Genomic DNA, 17165 nt, shown 5'->3' on the forward strand with positions numbered 1-17165 from the left:
ACACCGGAGGTTAAACTAACCCCTTATAAGAGATAAGGACACATATCGCTTGACACACCTGCACACTGCAGCCGACACACTAAGGTGTCGCGACGCACAGTTTGCAAAGCTCTGCTCTACTGACTGAGCTCCCAGGCAGAGCTCAGGGGCTTGGCGGGCATCAGGAATGCAGAGCCCGTCACCATAATCATTTATTTCATACAATCATAGAACAGTAGAGCTGGAAGGGTTCCAGGGGTCATCTAGTCTAACCCCCTGCACTGCAGGAGTCACAGCTAAAATATCACTGACGGATGGCTGTCCAACCAGTGAAGGAGTGTTCGCCACCTTCCAATGGAGTCCGTTCCACTGTCAAACAGCTCTTGCCCTCAGAAAGTTCTTCCTGAATTTAAGGAATATTTGAAAAAAATATGTTAATATTTAAATCTTAGAATAGCTTTGGAAGTGGATATAGGCTGTAGGGTTAGAAGTAGAAGATAGTGTATTTTAAAATAGTATTATTTGCAAGTGATAAAATGTGAAGATTTTTATGGTTAAAGTAAGCATGATTTAAAAAAAAATTGGTTAGTAATTATGATATATGTAAACTGCTAAAGATGAGGTGAAATGAAAATCAGAGAGGGGGGACTTGGGGAAGCCCAGTTAACAATGTTTAGAAAAAAATAAGGATAGGATAAGAATTTGTTTCTTTGTTTGTTTTTTTTCTGTTTGTTGTTTATTTGTGTTATAAAATGAATAAATTTTGTTGAAAACAACAACAACAGAAAGTTCTTCCTGATGTTAAGGTAAAGGTAAAGGTACCCCTGCCCATACGGGCCAATCTTGACAGACTCTGGGGTTGTGTGCCCATCTCACTTAAGAGGCCAGGGGCCAGCGCTGTCCGGAGACACTTCCGGGTCACGTGGCCAGCGTGACATCGCTGCTCTGGCGAGCCAGAGCCGCACACGGAAACGCCGTTTACCTTCCCGCTGGTAAGCGGTCCCTATTTATCTACTTGCACCCGGAGGTGCTTTCGAACTGCTAGGTTGGCAGGCGCTGGGACCGAGCAGCGGGAGCGCACCCCGCCGCAGGGATTCGAACCGCCGACCTTTCGATCGGCAAGCCCTAGGCGCTGAGGCTTTAACCCACAGCGCCACCTGCGTCCCACAGCGCCACCTGCGTCCTGATGTTAAGTCAGTAATAAATATTGGAAAGTCAGTAATAAATGTTGGAAATGTAAAGAAAAAGAGGGAACATTTTATCACATGTGGTGGGAATGTAAAAAGGTGAAATGCTTCTGGGAGATGATATATAATGAGATGAAAAAAATGTTGAAATATACCTTCATAAAGAAACCAGAAGCATTTTTATTGGGCATTATGGGGAGTGATATAAATAGAAAGGAATGTAAGCTCTTTTTATATGCAAGAATATTACTGGCCCAAAAATGGAAGCAAGAAGAATTACCGACGACTGAAGAATGGAGAATGAAGTTAATGGACTATGCAGAACAAGATAAACTAACAGGAAAGATTCAAAACTGGCAAGACCAGAAATTCATGGAAGACTGGTGTAAATTTACGGACCACTTGAAAAGTATTTGTGAAGAACAGACAACATTTGTAGGTTTGCAAAACGTTTTGTGAGGAGTATTTTTGGAAGTCTTGCCAAAATGGAGAAGGGGAAGGATGATTTGTTAAGAGATGTAAAGGCAATATAAAGTTAAGAAATGCATAAGAAGTGGTTAAAACGGTGGATCATCAGAGGTGCTGATGGAAGTGTAAAAAGATTGTATTAGTGATACGTTTTGTGGTACATTTTAATATATATATATATATATATATATATATATATATATATATATATTTCTTCCTGATGTTGAATCAGAATCTCCTTTTGTCTATTTTGAATCTAATGGGTTTGGGATATTGCAGGACTCCGACTCCCATCATCCTCAACTGTTGGCTCAGGCTGATGGGGCTGGAGTCCAGCAAGATCTGGAGAGCCACAGGGTTTCCCCGCCGCATCCTGAAGTCCCATGGTTCTCCCATTATTCTCACAACAACCCTGTGAGGTGGGCTAAGATGAGAGTCAATGACTGACCCTATGAGCTTCAGGACCAATTGGCATTTGAACCCAGGTCTCTCCCAAGTCCTAGACTCTAACCACTGCTTCACACTGTATTTAGAGCTGACCCGATCGAAATGAATTGAACTAACTTACTCTGTGGGTTTTACTCTGAGGAAAACTTAGCTGGATAACAACGCAGAGGATCTGCAGTTGCAAGTGGCAAAAATTGGGAAGCAAACGCAATCCGCGTAATATTTCACAGGCACCAAACACAGTAGGCGAAATAATCTGTTCTCCTCATCAAGGGCGAAACCTTTGGGATAAACAGACTCCCTGAAAAAACTACAACAATACAAAGATAGATTTCTGAACATTCTCAGCTGTTCTTCAGCGGCGAGGCTGTGAAAGGAAGGGCACCCTTGTTTTACGCTGCGAAGGCTTGTTTTAGTTTGGCTGTGCTTCCAAAATATGCAACAAACACAGAGGAACTGTTAAAAGAGGTTGCCGTTTTCCCTTCAGGTAAGAAGCACAGGTTTCCGAAAGCATCTCTAAAGGGCGCCTCCACAGAGGCGCATATTTTTGCCATGGATTTGCTTTACACTGTGCCGCCAACGTAGACGGGAAATGTAGGCAGGGCTCTGCACCCAAGGAGCTTACAAACTGAGACAGACAGCAGAGAAACAGAAGGAGGGAGGCGAAATGCAAAGCTGACTGCAGGTTTGTGGGTGTTCTGGGTGAATTGTCTTCAGATAGCTCTTTGTAGGCCTGGTGGAGACTAAGACCATAAGACTAGCCTGTTGGATCAGGCCAATGGCTAGGGATGGGCCACCCACCCATGAGGCAAGTTGAGACGACCGCCTTAGGCAGCGCCTCAGAAGAGAAGCAAGAGATAAAGCCAGTGGGGGTCAGAGGGTCCGACTAGGACCTGGAGAGGAGGGTTCAAATCCTCCACTCAGGCATGAATCTCACTAGGGGCCAGTCACTCACTCTCAGCTTAAACTATTCCGCAGCTTTGTTGTGGGGATTGAATGAGGAGAAGAACCACTTACACCACCTTGAGCTCCTTGGAGGAAAGGAGGGAGGCATTAATGCAATAAATGAATAACTAAAAGGTAAAGGGACCCCTGACCATTAGGTCCAGTCGTGGCTGACTCTGGGGTTGCGGCGCTCATCTCGCTTTACTGGCCAAGGGAGCCGGTGTACAGCTTCCGGGTTATGTGGCCAGCAGGACTAAACCGCTTCTGGCGAACCAGAGCAGCGCACGGAAACGCCGTTTACCTTCCCGTCGGAGTGGTACCTATTTATCTACTTGCACTTTGACATGCTTCTGAACTGCTAGGTTGGCAGGAGCAGGGACCAAGCAACGGGAGCTCACACCGTCGCGGGGATTCATAGAATCATAGAATCCTAGAGTTGGAAGAGACCACAAGGGCCATCGAGTCCAACCCCCTGCCAAGCAGGAAACACCATCAGAGCACTCCTGACATATGGTTGTCAAGCCTCTGCTTAAAGACCTCCAAAGAAGGAGACTCCACCACACACCTTGGCAGCAAATTCCACTGTCGAACAGCTCTTACTGTCAGGAAGTTCTTCCTAATGTTTAGGTGGAATCTTCTTTCTTGTAGTTTGGAGCCATTGCTCCGTGTCCGCTTCTCTGGAGCAGCAGAAAACAGCCTTTCTCCCTCCTCTATGTGACATCCTTTTATATATTTGAACATGGCTATCATATCACCCCTTAACCTCCTCTTCTCCAGGCTAAACATGCCCAGCTCCCTTATCCGTTCCTCATAAGGCATCGTTTCCAGGCCTTTGACCATTTTGGTTGCCCTCCTCTGGACACGTTCCAGTTTGTCAGTGTCCTTCTTGAACTGTGGTGCCCAGAACTGGACACAGTACTCCAGGTGAGGTCTGACCAGAGCAGAATACTGTGGCACTATTACTTCCCTTGATCTAGATGCTATACTCCTATTGATGCAGCCCAGAATTGCATTGGCTTTTTTAGCTGCCGCGTCACACTGTTGGCTCATGTCAAGTTTGTGGTCAACCAAGACTCCTAGATCCTTTTCACATGTACTGCTCTCAAGCCAGGTGTCACCCATCTTGTATTTGTGCCTCTCATTTTTTTTGCCCAAGTGCAATACTTTACATTTCTCCCTGTTAAAATTCATCTTGTTTGATTCGAACCGCCGACCTTCTGATCAGCAAGTCCTAGGCTTTGTGGTTTAACCCACAGCACTACCCGCGTCCCTAAATGAATAACTAAAACATGGCAAATGAGCGCATGCTGGAGGTGTTGGGGACTTCAGAATATAGACCAGAATGGAAAAATCCAGGCAGCAATATTTCTTAAAGAGAAGATTTTATTCAATTTGGTTTTTGTCAGACAAAAAGCAAAAAGGGGTGCATTCAGGAAGAAATGAGAGAATGCCCACCGTCAGTCAGATGCAGACAACTTTTATGCCCTAAGGCAAAAGCAACAGTTCAGCCCCTTGACCCACCCCTTAAACATTCCCCTTTATGCATAATCATTAAAGCTCTACCAATTAGAAAATTGGTGGTGGCCTTTTGGTTCCAAACTGCTTTCTCCATTAGATGGCGTTGCTAGCTTATAAACTATCTAACCTAATTGCTGTTTCCAGGAAGTGCTCTGGCCCCCTGTTTAAGCAGGAAAGGGGTCTGTGGTTTTAACAACTTCAGGCCTAGGTCTGCATTTCGAATCCTGCGGTGGGCAGACATCCTGGGCAAACAGACAGTTTCTCAGAAACAGCTCAACTACTAGCAAAATCCCCTGACCGCATCCTCTTGCAAACTCGCTGTGTTGCAAAAATATTGTTCTTGGAAGCAGGGGCAAGCAGGGGAGAGAGAGAAATGTCTTTTTAGCTTTTAGTTTGCTCTCTAAGATGGCTTTCAGCTTATAAAATGGCTCCAGCCTGGCTCTCCAAAGTGGACCCAGGTGGACCCCTGGTCCTCACTCCTTCATTCCCCCCTTTCCATCACGAAAATGCTGACCGGTTCCGGTTCATCATTTTCGATTGATGGACCTATAGGTCATAGAGAGCCAGGATATGGGTACGTGCTGAGACATTGACCAGTGCTCGTTTGTGAATGGTGGAACGGTTAAGTGGCAGTGGGAGAAGTGGCAGTCCACTCGTGGCATCTGTTGGGGCCAAGGTGCATACCAGACATTTCGACTTATTGGCAGAATGGGCTACCATTTCAGCCATTTGTAACCACCTATTGTAGGGGTTAGACGGGGAAAAATTGGCATGGGAGGCCAGGGGACTCTTTCCCGCTTTGGCCAATACACAGGTAGGTTCTCCAATTCTCCAACCAGATATGATATTGTTCATGCCAGCAAGAATACAGGAGCATCCAAAGAAGTAGAGCAGTACATACCACTCCTACCCACCAACCCCAATATTTCCATAGTTCCTCCCACCAATACTCGAGGCCATTCCTAATATTCTTTTACCGCTGAAGGGCCCACTGATATTCGTATTCTATAAACGCTTGGGCCTCTGGGGTTATTTTCCACCTTATTTCGGAAGCTCCTACCACTTGGATCAACTTCCCAACTATTCCCGGTGGATGGAGACCCCTGTGGTTTCCTGGGAGAATATTATACCCAAAAGGGGCCCCTTCTTCCACGTAAATGATGTTGCACCCACAAGAATATATCCACCCCTGCAACGGCCTGACACACGGGGTGACTATATCAAGGGGTTCTGGTCCCAATACCAAAAGTCCTAGTGGTGCCTCTAAATTTGCTGGAGAGCAAGTTTCTACGTTGGGGACGCTGCCCGCTGGCGCCCCTCCCATCCAATTCTTCCGGAACTAGGTGCCCTGTCTGTCTACTGGGTGGCAACTCTTATGCAGCCACAAGAATACCCTGCCACATTCAAGGGTATTAGGTATGGAGTTACCAGGCCCAGCAGTTTAGGTAGTATTCTGGGATTTGGGGAGGCTCGAGCCACCACGATTGTCAGAGGTGGTGCTGCAGAATTTACTGGCACTTGTTCAGCAATTTCAATGCACACCTGGTTCAGGCTCCCTCCTCTACAACACTTGCATTAAGATAGGTTCCGTCCCATGCAACACCTGGGTTAAGATTAGGACCTGGTCTACCAGATGGGGTTGGTACAGTGCTCTACCCCCCGATTGACAGTTGGTTACCCCCCCACAACAGCAAGAGCGGTCCAGAACTCGATAGATTTCGACCGTCTCTGCAAGTTCCCGTAGGAGCAGTACCCACGTATGCTGGACAGTGGTGTGGAAGAGGAGCCACAATGGGGTAGTGGGATGTTGCAATACGGCAACCTCATCAAACCCCTGTTTCCAATAGCCAATGAGCACGCCATCTCTTACCACCGGCAAGACGAACCAGTCGTAGCAGAGGCCAGCAGGCCAGTAAGGTTGGTATGGCTCGGTAGGGTCAGGGCAATAAGACACAGAACAAATCAATATAGAACATAATAGAGAAAAGAGAAAGTCCTTATGAAAGTCCTTGTGATGATCAGCTGCAGGATCTCGTTGCCCGTGGCCCAACGCGCATTCCCGGTAGCGTCAGACACAAGGTGATGATCAGCTTCAGAGGGTCAGCAGGATTTCTCTTGCAAGTCCAGACACCCTCTGACTTCTTCAGACGCGTGTGATGTACCCAGGGGATCACCTCGGCTACTTTCACCGCAGTTGGGGATGAGGGGGTCGCCAGACGCTGTCCCCGGTTGGAACTGGTGAACCGGCTCAGCGAGACTGGAAGAAATACCTGGAAAGGAAGCAAACACACACGACACACCTTTTGGATATAGCAGGAGTTAGTTAGTTGAGATAGGTTGGGGATGTAGAGTATTCTCCCAAGGTGTGCTTTAGCAGCTGGGCCTCCCAAATGGGTGGATTCGTGGTAATTCTTCACAATGACACTGGCCAGATGCTGTGGGACAAAAACACGGTTGTCTGGAGTGAGTTCTGGGATGAGGGCTGCGGTGACCACTGGTGGAGGTTTCAGAGCTGCTTCACGAGCTTCTGGTTGCCTTTAGTGACCATGTCCCAGCCTCTCCCATGGCCTTTGTAGTGCATCACAGCAATCTCTTCGGGGGCCCATACAGCTTCCAGTAATGTCTCAACTTCTGGACCGTATTTCAGGGCTTTCCCGTGGGCTCCAATCAAGTCCCGCTCTTTCCATAGGGCGCCATGCGCATGCAGGGTTAAGAAGGCATATTTGGAATCTGTATAGATGTTAGCCTTGCATCCAGCTGCCAATTGCAGGACCCTAGTCAGTCCAATTAATTCAGCCTTTTGGGCAGAAGCGCCGGGGGACAGGGGTTCTGCTTCCACAACCTCCTCATTGGTCACTACAGCATATCCTGCTTTATGAAGGCCGTCCACAATGAAACTGCTGCCATCTGGATAATATACAACGTCTGGATTCTTCAGCGGCTCATCCTTCAGATCCGGTCTGCTGGAATAGACCTCATCCATCACTTGGAGACAATCATGGTGTTCCATGCTGTCTGTGTCTGGCAAAGGCAGTAGAGTAGCTGGGTTGAGGGTGTTGGCAACCCGTAAATGTATTCTGGGATTATTCTTTTGGCAAAGCAGGCATTTCCTGGAAATCTGGGCTGCCAGTTGATAAAGCTTGGCTATATAGACATACTTCTCCAGCTGCTTGGTTGTGGCATCTGGCCCCATGTGGGTGGACTCATGGTATCTCTGAATTATCTGCTGGGAAAGGGACTCTGGGATCTATATCCTATCATCAGGGGTAAGGTACCATTCTTCTTTGGACAATGTCAACTCCTGAGCATCTGCAGTGTCCCTTTCCTGCTTTGTATAGGCTGGTTTGTCAGCAGTGCTTAAGATCCCTTCTGGGACCAGTGCTCCAATAACTGAGGCTGGGGCTGGTGCAGTCATGAGGCATCACTTAATAGTCTCAAAAGCTTCTTGTTGGGCTGGCCCCCACTCAAAGGGGTTTCTTTCTCCTCCTCTGGTACTCTCGTTTAGAGGTTTTGCTAAAATACTGAAGCCTGGCATACAAATTCTGCACAAACCTGCTGCTCCTAGGAATCCTCGCAACTGTTTTCTGGTGGTGGGTTCCTTCATGCAGCAAATAGCTTCTTTTCTCTCTGGTCGCAGTGTCCTTTGCTGGTGTGACACATTAAAACCTAAGTATTTCATTTTATTTTGGCACAATTGACCTTTCTGTTGGGAAACTTTGTATCCCGCCTCCCACAGCAGGGGGAGCAATTCTTCGGTGTCCTCTCCTTCAGGGCTGCCCTGGTGCTAGAGAGGCTGGACTCAGCTGCACTCAGGTCCTTATGGCTCTGATCCCCTGCCAGCCTCACTTGAGCCTCCAGCTCGGCTACCTCGCTTCTCCTTAGCCTCAGTGTTGCCTTTAACTCTGCTGTTGGACTTGGCCTTCTCAGAGGTCTTGGAACGGCTTCCCTGGCCTGCACCCCCACTTTTGGGTGCTCTGCTGCCTGAGAAACAACTTGCAGCTGCCTTCTCAGCCTTTTTCCAACACACAGTCCATCACACAGATGCGTTGAACCGTAGAAACAACTTCCCAAAGCAGCCTCAGCCCCCTCTGGGCTTGGTACTCTTTCTGGGCATCCTCTAGGCCCCTCTGGGCTTTCTGGGCGTCCCACAGCCCCTTCTGGGCTTCCAGGTCCCTCTGGTCTGGCTTCTACTGCGGCCTAACATGCCGTCTTCAGTCCCTGCCACGCAACCCAGGGCTTCTCTAGAGCATCAGCCACGTCTGCTTCACAAGCCTCCACTGCGCCTGTAAACTTCTTAATGGGCTGGGCAAAGCCTGTTTCAGCCTGTGTACTTTCCCATAGCTGCTTTTCTGCCAGCCAGTAGTACATGCGTTTTGACCAGGCTTCCCAATTGGCTCCATGCAGCCTTTCACAGGGGTAACTCTCATGGCCTTGCTGTTGCTGAGCAGGCATCTTCCTCCCCCTTGGCCGTGGGTCTCTGAATGGCTACGGCGGACCCCTCGGGTCCCTGGGCTGTGAGCCATTGCCGTGCCTAACACTGCTGCCTTTTCTTTCCTCCACTGCTTTTTCTCCCTCTTCTCAGCCTCTCCTCTTTGTTCAAACACCTTCTGGGCGATGGCCATGATCTGAGATCTGGACATGCCCTGGAACCCAGGCTGTTTTGGATTTTGGTTCTAATGTCCTTTGCACATTGTCCTATGAAGGAGGCATTTACCATTAACTCATGTGCAGGGAGTTCAGGGTCAAAGGGGGTCCAAATTCTGTATGCCTCCATCAGGCGTTCCAAGAAATCGCCCGGAGATTCATCAGACCTCTGTACGACGGCAGTCACCCTAAACAGGTCAGTGGGCTTCCTAGCTGCCCTGCGAACTCCATGCAAAAGGAGTTTGCGATAGGTACTTAGAGCATTGTGATTGTCCACATTATTTGGGTCCCACTGTGGGTTGGTTAAGGGATACCGATTAGGCCAATCTGCCTCCTGAACCTGCTGGTCTTTCAGGTGTTCTAAAGCCTGTGTATTAATTCTCCTCCTTTCCTCTGAGGTAAAGAGAGTGTTCAACAATTGTTGACAGTCTGCCCAGGTAGGCTCATGCGCTGCAAATATAGAGGACAGCAAGTCCACAATTGCCTGGGGCTTCTCAGCAAACGCAGGGGTGTGGGTCTTCCAATTCATCAAATCGGTGGTGGTGAAGGGGACATATTGGAGGGTGAACGGAGGCGCAGGGAGCGGGTTGTCCCAAATTACACGAAGGGGGGGTCAGGACTTCTGCTTCTCCTGCCTCTGCGGTGGACCTGGACCGCTTTATGTACTCTCCCAATGCTTTGGTTCGAGCATTGCGATAAGCTTCTGCAGCTTCTCGATACATAGGGGTAGTCGTCCTGTATTTGGCCATCTGTTCTCTCAATTCTTTAACTTTGGGGTATATTTCCTCCAGGGTCTGGTCGCTGGGCTCTGCCTTGTCTACTTCTGGGGTGTCTGGCAGCCCCCCCTTTCCTATTGCTTCGGCTCCTGGGGCCACATAGTGAGGCAGTGGTGGAGCTTTGGGGATATGGGGCTGTCCCTGTCCTCCCAAGGGGGCCACCACGGCACTGGGAACAGACATTTTCCTGCCTGTGTTCCTTTAATTTCAGTCCTAAGGGCCATAATTTTGCATTGATCAGTCTTATATTTCTTCAGCCAGGGGGTGGGGGGGTTTCTCTATTATCACGTGAACCTCTAGAACTTCATCCATGGTCACAAACTCATCCAAGTTAAATGGACAAAGCTCTTCTTCCTCTTTCTGTTTTGTGCAGTTTTTTTGTTTGTTTGTTTGTTTTAACTTCTAATAGTTCTCCCAGCAGACACCTGCCACTGGCTGCTCACACCCTGTGTCAGCTTCAGGTGTCTGGCTTATTCTTCATCTCTTCCTTCATCACTGTGGTGGCCACAGAGATGCAGGTCTTCTCTTGAGGCTCCTCTGCCTGAGCCTCAAACTAGGGGTCTGTTGCAGTGTTCTCTGAGACACACCTGAGCTCTGAGCCATCCAGCTGGTGCCTGGTTAAGGGCACCAATTAAATTGCCCTCCCTGTCTCAACTGTAACTGCTATAGGTCTGAAAGCATTTCGTAATTCCTAGCCATAGACCACCTCTCACTGGTCATTAGAGAAGCTAGGGGGCTGCTGGTGGTTTCCCTGATGTGTTCCAAACTGCCGCTGGTCACAGAGGTACCCAGCTCTTCCCTAGCTAAGTTCTGGGATTTAGGTTGCCCTCCCTGGTCAAGCTGTAGCTACTATAGGGATCAAAACTGTTGGAGGTCTGCGAGGCTCATGTGCTTCCCAGTTCAGTGATGGGCTTTGGAGAAACTAGGAGGCTTGCCTTGCTACCAAAGCCACAACTCAGGAGAGAGTCCTCCAGCTTTGCCTAGCTGAACTCTTGCCTTCATTGAGGTCCAGAGATCTGAAAGGTTTGTATGCATTCTAGTGCAATATACCAACTTGAATAACCTAAGGGATCTCTCGAGCGATCCCCTCCATCGCTCCCAAAGCTGAATCTGAGTCTGAAACTCTTCTGTAAGTAGGTCCTCAGGCTCAAAAGATACTCCTTGTTGCCCTGTCCCAGCTAGGGCCCCTATGTTTCTGAAAGATTTGATGCCTGCTGACTGAGGAGTAGACATCAGAAAAGCTTGGGGGTGGTTATTCCTTTGAGGCCTCCTCTCTCTGATTGTAATTTGGGCCAAATCAAAAGCATTCAAAAGGACTACATTGGCTTGCTTCAGACCCCATTTTTCAGATACTCCGCTCCTAACCGGGTTTCAAAATTCCTTCCACTCTCCACACACTTCAGGTTGTGACCTAGGTGAGGTCGCCCTACTAGGAAATGCACAACCCTGCACTCGCTTGGCCAAAGGGACGCTAAGCCCTGACCGCTCATTCACAATTCATGCACTGGAGTATCTGACATACAACATACAAAACATACCAGTTCCCTCTGCCCCGTTTCCTTCTTCCAAATACCTTAACGTGGGTGGTTATCAGGGGACAATCCTTTTCCCCTTAATGCCACTGGCCACGTTGGAGATGTGATCAGGATCTCCCTTCCCCTTAATTACAAGGGGGTTTGCCTTCCTCTGTCCTCAGGGCCCTTTGCCATGTACTCACCCCAGCCGGCTGGTTCCTCCTGCCCTGTCCTGTCAACCTCGGTCCTTCAATCCGTTGTCTCCTCTCACAGGATCCAGCAGAAGGGTCAAATTGGCTTCGCCCTCCTCCGAAGAAAAGCCTCGGTGGCGCCAGGAGCAAGCGGCCGGTTGCCCCCTCCCCTGTACCCTGCCTAGAAAGGGACAAGGGAGCTGCCTTCTGGTCTTTTTGAGGACTTAAGGTCCCTATCCGAGTCACCTTGGGCACCAGAAATGTTGGGGACTTCAGAATATAGACCAGAATGGAAAAATCCAGGCAGCAATATTTCTTAAAGAGAAGATTTTATTCAATTTGGTTTTTGTCAGACAAAAAGCAAAAAGGGGTGCATTCAGGAAGAAATGAGAGAATGCCCACCGTCAGTCAGATGCAGACAACTTTTATGCCCTAAGGCAAAAGCAACAGTTCAGCCCCTTGACCCACCCCTTAAACATTCCCCTTTATGCATAATCATTAAAGCTCTACCAATTAGAAAATTGGTGGTGGCCTTTTGGTTCCAAACTGCTTTCTCCATTAGATGGCGTTGCTAGCTTATAAACTATCTAACCTAATTGCTGTTTCCAGGAAGTGCTCTGGCCCCCTGTTTAAGCAGGAAAGGGGTCTGTGGTTTTAACAACTTCAGGCCTAGGTCTGCATTTCGAATCCTGCGGTGGGCAGACATCCTGGGCAAACAGACAGTTTCTCAGAAACAGCTCAACTACTAGCAAAATCCCCTGACCGCATCCTCTTGCAAACTCGCTGTGTTGCAAAAATATTGTTCTTGGAAGCAGGGGCAAGCAGGGGAGAGAGAGAAATGTCTTTTTAGCTTTTAGTTTGCTCTCTAAGATGGCTTTCAGCTTATAAAATGGCTCCAGCCTGGCTCTCCAAAGTGGACCCAGGTGGACCCCTGGTCCTCACTCCTTCAGAGGAAACAGCACCTGTTGGATTTCTGCCACGAAGCTGTTTCAAAGCTCAAAAGGTCCTCTGAATTCCTAAATGCTCCACCGCCTTACTTGTCTTCCCGGCGGTGCAGCAATAAGACCACTGGCGCTATTGCAAAGCTAAGCAGGGTCCTGTGCGGTTTCAAATTGGACGGGGGACCGCGTGTTGAGGTTTCCTGCACGGCAGGGGGTTGGACTAGATGACCCTCGGGGTACACCTCCGATTCTGCGACTCTGTGATTCACCACAGCCAAGCGCAGCCTTGAAATATTAAGGCTCCCAAGCCCCTGCGCGATCTCCGAACGCCAGTTCCAATTAATTTTGAATTTTTCATTAAACCATTATTAAAAAGCAAGAGGGTAGCCGAAGGAAGGGGAGGTTGGGTTTCAACTCGGTCGGTATATTAACTGCCTTCGTTTTGCCTAAGGACTTTTTATTATCTGTCCCAAGCAATTATGTCAGGAAGTTCTGACGCCTCTTTGCAGGTTAACTGAGAGAATGGGCATGAACCTAGATCTTTAAAAAAATGGTTTCAGGGGAATCCCCAGGAATCCCTCAGTTGCTCACTGGGGAGGGAGCAGAGTTGCCAACAGCTATTTCTCAATGGGAAAATGGGGGGAAGTCTGGGGGCACAAACGGAGAGGGCTCCTTCCGACAGGGTAGTTTTCTGGTGGAGAAACCTGGAGCCCCAACAGCAAGTTCTTAAATATGGGGGCGGCAAAAACTGATAAGGGAATTTTATTTCTCCCTCTCTCATAACTTGTGGGCATGCAATGAAGCCGATAGGGATTAAAAAGAGGTACTCACTCATAATAATAAAAAAACTGGGATTCCCTCTTGAACTTTTCATGGGAGGAAGAAGCGAATGAGACAGCAATACTAAAAAGAAATATGGTTTAACAGAAAGCAAAGAAGGTGGATATTAACATGGACTAGACGCCTTAAATAGTCGTTTTCTTTCATATTTGGTGGATGTGTAAAAGGGTAAAAGAGTATTGGGAAATGATTTATAATGAATTGGAAAAAAACTGTTTATAATTACTTTCCGCAATAAACCAGAGTCATTTCTGTTGGGGATACCGTAATTCGGACTGAAATTCCCAGGTGTCAGAAAAGGTTATTTATGTATGCAACAACTGCGGCCCATGTTTCGCTGGCCAAAATAGGAAAACGAACGACGCATATTCCGTCAACTTTAAATTGCCATTTTTCTTTGGTCCTCGCTTGTTTTCCATTTTGGGGCTAACAAAACATGGGCTGCAGTAGTGGCATACATAAATAACCTTTTTTTGACACCTGGAAATGCCAGTCTGAATTATCCCCAACAAAAAGGACTCTGGTTGGTTTGTTTTTTGGAAAAGTACTTTTAAACATTTTTTTCAATTTATTATATATCATTTCCCAATACTCTTTTACCCTTTTACAAGTCCACCACATGTTGAAAGAATGTCCCCTCCACTTCCTTGCACTTATCTGAATCAGTCTTATACATCGTAGCAAGCCTACTCGGGAGTTAAATACCACCTGTGAATCATTTTCAAGTAGTTTCCCTTCAAATAATGTTGTTGTTGTTTAGTTGTTTAGTCGTCTCTGACTCTTTGTGACCCCCTGGACCAGAGCACGCCAGGCACTCCTGTCTTCCACTGCCTGCCGCAGTTTGGTCAGACTCGTGTTGGTAGCTTCGCGAACACTGTCCCACCATCTCATCCTCTGTCGTCCCCTTCTCCTTGTGCCCTCCATCTTTCCCAACATCAGGGTCTTTTCCAGGGAGTTTTCTCTTCTCATGAGGTGGCCAAAGTATTAGAGTCTCAGCTTCAGGATCTGTCCTTCCCGTGAGCACTCGGGGCTGATTTCCTTCAGAAAAGATTTCCTTCAAAGAATAACAAGCTGTAAAATTTCAAATCGCTTTTCCAAAGTTTTCCCCAGCATCAACCCAGGTTATTGATCTCCCATCAGCCCCAGCCAGAAGGACCAATGGCCAGGGATACAGGATGGTTCTTTGCCACTGCATGTGACACTCTGAGATAGACTCTCCCTAGAAGGGGAAGAAATGGAGGCAGTGAGGGATTCTACTTTCTTGGGCTCCATGATCACTGCAGATGGTGACAGCAGTCAGGAAATTAAAAGACGCCTGCTTCTTGGGAGAAAAGTGATGACAAACCTAGACAGCATCTTAAAAAGCAGAGACATCACCTTGCCAACAAAGGTCCGTATATGAAATATACTCAGAGTCGCAAAGTGATTTCATGCTCTTTATTCAGCTCATAGTGGTGAGGAGGAATGAAAGTCCCCTCAAAGTATCTGCTTTATATACATTATTTACACAATGGGCTGCACATGATTGGCTAATTCCGGAATTCTACTGTAAGCCAATCAGGTTGTGGATTCACTTCAATCTGGAGCATGATTGGGTGGTTCCTGCCAACCAATCATACTGCTGCATTGTTCTAGGACCAATCAGACTGCTGCATTCTGAATCCTATTGTTCTAGGACCAATCAGACTGCTGCCTTTTGGATCCTATTGTTCTAGGACCAATCAGACTGCTGCAGTTTGGATCCTATTTGACTCAGTACATAACACCCCTCCCCTCTAAGTTCCAGTCCTGCCCGGGAGGTCGCATTCATAGTCCTCAAGGTACGCTGGCGGCCTACGTGTGCGTTGCGGCCTGGGGTGTTCCCTGGTCCGGGGTTCAGGTTCTGGCTCGTGTTCCAAGGATGCTGGCTGTGATGGGGCTGTTTGGTCTGGCGCAACCGGCTCGCTCAGTCGTGGTTCTGGTTCCGGTGTCCTTTCGGCCTCACGGGTCCTCTCTGTATTTACTGATTCTGCCTCTCCTGCTGGCCCCTGCTGCTCTATGGGCCTCACTGCCCCACTGTTCCCTTGGGACTCCTCTGACCTGTCCTCCTCCTCCTGGTTTTCTCCCGGGAATCGTCGGCGTATCTGGTCGCAGTGGCGGCGCCAGCATTGCCCCCCATCTGTTAGCACCTCGTACGACACGGGGCCAGTGACCCTGGTGACTGTGGCGGGTACCCATGCAGGGCCTGCTCCAAAATTCTTTGCGTACACTGGGTCCTGGGCCTCGAAGGTCCGGGGGTTCCTGCCTTCCCCCACCACTACCTCATCCTGAGCTCTATCGGGGTGAAGGCGGTCCAATCTGATTGCAAGGCGCCGACCCATTAGTAGTTCAGCGGGGCTCCTGCCAGTCGTTGAGCTGGGGGTGCTGTGCTGTGCTAGAAGGAATGTGGCAAGGCGGTACTCCCAATCCCCTTGCGTCATGCGGCGAAGGGTTTCCTTGGTGGTCCGCACCATGCGTTCTGCTTGGCCATTGGTGGCAGGGTGGAATGGCGCCGAACGGATGTGGCGGATGGCGTTCTGCGCTGTGAAGGTTTGGAATTCTCCTGACGTAAATGCAGTCCCGTTGTCTGAGACGAGAGTGTCAGGGAGCCCGTGGGTAGCAAACAGCCTGCGTAGTACCCGGATGGCTGCGGACGTAGAAGTGGACGGTACCAGTGCGACTTCCAGCCATTTGGTGTAGGAGTCCACCACTATGAAGAATGTTTTCCCCTGAAAGGGGCCAGCGAAGTCCACATGCAGTCGTGACCATGGTGCTCGGGCGGACTCCCAGGACTGGACTGGGGCCCTTGGGGGATCCGGGCGGGATTCTTGGCAGGCCTGGCAGTGTTTGACCCAGGCCTCTATCTCTCCGTCGATCCCCGGCCACCACACATAACTCCTGGCAAGGGCCTTCATTCTTACTACCCCTGGATGTGTCTCGTGTAGGGCTGTGAGGACCCTTTTTCGGAGGGGCTGGGGAACAACGACCCTGCTTCCCCATAACAGGCACCCCTTGTGGGCCGACAGTTCATGTTTGCGGGTTGTGTAGCCGGCGAATTCTGGCCCGGGTCTGCTGCTGGGCCATCCCCTCCACACCCAGTCCAGGACCCGGGAGATGACCCTATCTTTCTTGGAATGGTGTGCAACTTCTTGTGCCTGAATGGGGCGGTCAGGAAGCAGCTCCAGGCTCATAACCTCTTGTGCAGGTGCTGGGTCAGGGCCTGCTTCCGGTAGTGGCAGCCTGCTGAGGGCGTCCGCATGGCCCATCGCCTTCCCAGGGCGGTGAATCAGTGCATACTGGTAGCTGGCAAGGAAAATTGACCACCTGAGGACGCGAGGAGACAGCACTTTGGGGGTCTGCTTTTCGGGGGCAAACAAGCCAAGCAACGGTTTGTGGTCAGTCACCACGGTGAAGGGCCGCCCGTACAAGAAATCATGGAATTTTTTAACTCCCTTCACGATTGCCAGACCCTCCTTGTCGATTTGTGAGTAGTTCCGCTCAGTTGCATTGAGTGTCTGGGAAAAGTATGCCACCGGTACCTCTCTTCCATCTGGGAGTTGGTGTCCCAGGACAGCGCCAATGCCATAGGGCGAGGCGTCGCATGCTAGCACCACCGGCAGCCTCTCGTCGAAGTGTGCCAAGACCGAGTTTGAGACAAGCAAGTCCTTGACTGCCTGGAATGCGGCCTTCTGGCGCT

At 49.1% G+C, this 17165-nt stretch overlaps 1 long non-coding RNA gene across 1 annotated transcript in view; it reads left to right on the top strand.

Moving 5' to 3' along the window:
• The window catches only part of LOC307207285, a 200742-nt gene that overhangs the window by 147773 nt on the left and 35804 nt on the right, over nucleotides 1-17165 (top strand). The gene's annotated exons all lie outside the window — the stretch shown is intronic.

The sequence above is a fragment of the Podarcis cretensis genome (assembly GCF_951804945.1).
Source record: "Podarcis cretensis genome assembly, chromosome: 18".
Taxonomy (NCBI): Eukaryota; Metazoa; Chordata; class Lepidosauria; order Squamata; family Lacertidae; genus Podarcis; species Podarcis cretensis.